Below are 3,791 nucleotides of genomic sequence, written 5' to 3' on the forward strand. Positions count from 1 at the left end.
GTGTTCCCACAGGTACAAAATATACCACCACAACAGAAGATACGCAACCTTTCTTAAAAAGGTGTGATGGTTAACAGGATAACAAACGTTGAGTGCCTGGTGCATAGTAGGTATTCAATAAATACTAGCTCCCCTCTAAGAAACCACATGGGAAGGTTGTGTTGATGGTCCGTGCTCCTTTACCTCGGCTAATGTTTGAGGTTATTCAGATTATGAAACGATAGAGGCACATGTCGTATCAGCATTTAGAGGAGTGGTTTTGACACTCCCTGAAGGAGATGTGTGGGTGGGGCAAAAGCATAGCAAAAATCCCAGCAAGACTGCATGATGTCTGAGGACCCTTCCAGCTCTGATACCATATGATGCTAGTAGTTGCTTGTGAATACTTTTCAGAAGAGCCCGAAAGAGATTAGGGCAGTAAGAGAGAGAGCTGGGGACAGTTGGAAAACTATGTATCATTGACTAAAAGAAAGAAGGTTGAATTTGTTGCACGTCAGTCATATGCCGGGTACTTCTTACTTTGTGTTTTCACAAATGTTATCCCATTTAGTGTTCGGAAGAACCTATAAGGTATGAATTATTATCCCATTTTTCAGATGACAAAATCTAGGCTCAACTTGTCCTAGTAGCTCATCTACGTTGTGCAGCTTGTTCATGATTCAGAGAAATACGGATTCAGGTTTCACATTCCATGGTGTCCCTTAGGAAGGCTGAGCCGAGCAACATGCTGGCGGGGCTCAGGCTGAAGGTTTAGAGAAAAGGATTCAGGCAAAGCTGGGAAGCCCCAGTCACTGCTCCCTTTACCTGACTGCAGTAGCAGATGGTTTCACCGGAATAGGGACACCTGCACCCCTTTCTGGGCATTTTTTTGAGATGATAAATGACATGAGGAGACATTTTTGGGCGAAGGGATTGCAATCGATAAGACCAGGCGTCCTTGTTGGAGGGCATGGCCAGGTGATGCTGAGTAAATATTCCTGAGGTCCCATGAGATTCTCCTCGCTGACCATCGGTACAAGCCCTACGAGTGAATGCAGAGTAGATAGGCGCCCATATTTGCAGTCCATTACGGCTTATAAGCAGCCTCAACTTATTTCCAGGGGGTGAATTAGACAAAATGGCAACGACCATTGGAAATGAGAGAAATTATGTACAAGATTTATTCCTTATTCAAAACGATTTGATCTTCCTTACCATCCATGTAATTTATTTCTTTGAAGTTTGGTCTGTTTTTCTTCACAAAAGACCTATAAGACATAAGTATTTATATTTAAATGCCTTGAAAGGAAAATAAATATCCTCGCAGGGTTATCTGCTGTACAAAAATCAAATCCTCATAGGTGGCTTTGGAAAAGTCATAGTCTAACTTGGTAATTTTGCTTCTCAAGTGGCCCATTAGAATATTTTTCTGATGTACTTGAAATTGGTAATTTTATTTATTAAAGGTCTTTGAGTCTATAAATGCTGACTTAAAAAAATAGAAATTACTGTAACTGTGGATGTCTTTCTCCTTGAACTTGATGATCAAGGTTGGGGGCAAATACTGGGATGAGTCTTGTTACCCCCAAACCACTCACCTAAACAATTGCCAATTTCCTTCCAGCCCAAACTAGTAATAACTTACACCTGAGTTAAGGAAATCTTCACCCTTGGTTTGTAGAGCTTGGCTGAAGAAAGAGTGGCCTGAACCTCTGGGTCCAGTGGGTGTCTCTTCTAGATGAACCATATTTCTTGGGCTTTTTCATTAGCCTTGGATGGGCGGGTACCTATTTTCCTCTACCAAGGTTTCAAGAACCAAAGTAGAAAACATCTATTTTTCTTTGCTCTTCCTTTTGTTTCCATTTTATCAAATACCATCTGGAAAACATGGAGAGACATATTGTGATATATGAATGTGTTCAGCATCATTGCTGGAATAAAGAGAGTTTAAAGCATAGTAAAGGGAAAATTATAGGATGAGCTGGTGGATTTTATCAGGCTAATGATAGGATCATCAGCCAGTTCCAAGTATTCCCTAAAGCTATATGTGTATTTAGCTGCTTTTCCTTTATTATTTGTTGAGTTTCAGGATTTATGTATGTATCTTATTGAAAACACAGAAAGATACCCTAGTAATTAAAGTTAGGCTGGCTTTTATAATCTCAATAGAATTTAGACAGCAAGTGACTATATTACAGGCAGTTGGCCTAGAGATTAATTTATGCTAGTTCCATATACATGAGTGCCTCCAAGTTTATATTATTTTAACCCAAGTCACTCCCGGGGATTGGAAGGAAAACAAATGGTTGTTTGCTGATACCCCCATGCTATATTATTGTGGCATTTGTCCTCAGCTAGCGAGATCTCTTCTTTTCCCAAAGTACCTCTAATGGGTTTGACAATAAATGCCAAGAAATTTCTTGGAGACTGCCTGTTTTATAATCGTGACAGTTTGGGGATTACAGGACAGCCAATATCTAGTCCCTATGGCGTGCATTCACTTAGAAGGGCTTGGACCTCTGCAAAACTCTTTGAAAGATCACATCCTTCTTGGGCTTTGAGTGTTTGTGTCCTGGGGTGTTTCAGGGTTGACCCTGGACAGCACTTGTGGTTATTAGTTCATGGTGTTCTTGGGAGGCGTTTGAAGTCAGCTGGAGCCCTGCTGATAGAGCTGCTGAGTGCAGCGTCGTATCGACATAATTTCATGATGTGTTTGCATCGAGGGCTCTGGTGCCCTTTCTGAGTGAGGTAAGCACTTTTGGAGCCAGTGTTGACAAAGTTATCTGCTTGTTATCCACTTTGTAGGAGGCTTTCTCTTCTCCTGTTTCCCAGATTTTTTTCCCTCTTAGTTTCTCCACCAGTGATACCTTCTGATGTGCATTATTGGTGCTTATTGTTCAACGGTTTAAAAGTTGAAATGTAGCCAGAGATTTTCTTTCCATACACCATTAATGATGTAAACCAGAGAGCTTCCTGCAAAGATAGGAAGTATTCTTTACTAAAATGCTGGCGTTTTTTCGTTTCATTAAACTAGTTTATTTATTTCATTCATCTAGGGACACTCTAGATTTCTGCGGCACCCAGGAGTTGGGGATGTCCTACAGACCCATCGCCCCCGCCCCCAGCAGCACCCCTGGGCCCGGCACCCCGGTCCCTACAGCCGGAAGTGTCCCATCGCCGGCTCGACGCCAGAGCCGCTGCCCCTTTCAGACTACTGTTTAATGACTGTGGACCGCCCTCCATGGGCTACGTGCAGGCCGTGAAACCACCTGGTGCCCAGGGCTCCCGGAGCACTTACACCGACCTGCTGTCGGTCATAGAGGAGATGGGCAAAGAGATCCCGCCCATCCGACCTACGCTGGCAGCAAGAGTGCCGTGGAGCACCTGAAGAGAGGCACCATCCACGCCTGGGCCCTAGTCAGAGAGCGCCTGGCAGAGACAGAGCGGAATGCCCGCACATAACAGGACTCGACTCTGCCCCAGCATCTGGACCTTTCCGGGCCACTACAGAGCACCTGCTTCTCCCTGGCCTTCGCCCGAGTTGCACTTCCCATCCTGGGCTTCCTGTCCTGTGTCCTTTGGTGGGTGGCCTCCAGGAACCAGTGGGTGACTCTCACTCCAGTCGGCAGCACTAACTGGAAACCCCCAAAGGAGTTAGCAGCGAGGTCACTGTGAATCCCACCCGTGACCTGTCAACAGTGTTGATCCAACTGGAGCTTCCTCCTTTCTGGGGCCCACAGCACTCAGCACTTACCCAGGACTTCTCACCACTTTTCCCAGACCCCTTCTCCCCAGCAGGGCCTCCCTCAGAA

At 44.8% G+C, this 3,791-nt stretch overlaps 1 pseudogene; it reads left to right on the forward strand.

Moving 5' to 3' along the window:
• Window positions 1-3,072: 3,072 nt before the first annotated feature.
• LOC136132982 (cyclin-dependent kinase 2-associated protein 2 pseudogene) lies at window positions 3,073-3,441 on the forward strand (annotated as a pseudogene).
• The last annotated feature ends 350 nt before the right edge of the window (window positions 3,442-3,791 follow it).

This window comes from Phocoena phocoena, chromosome 13, assembly GCF_963924675.1.
Source record: "Phocoena phocoena chromosome 13, mPhoPho1.1, whole genome shotgun sequence".
Classification (NCBI taxonomy): domain Eukaryota; kingdom Metazoa; phylum Chordata; class Mammalia; order Artiodactyla; family Phocoenidae; genus Phocoena; species Phocoena phocoena.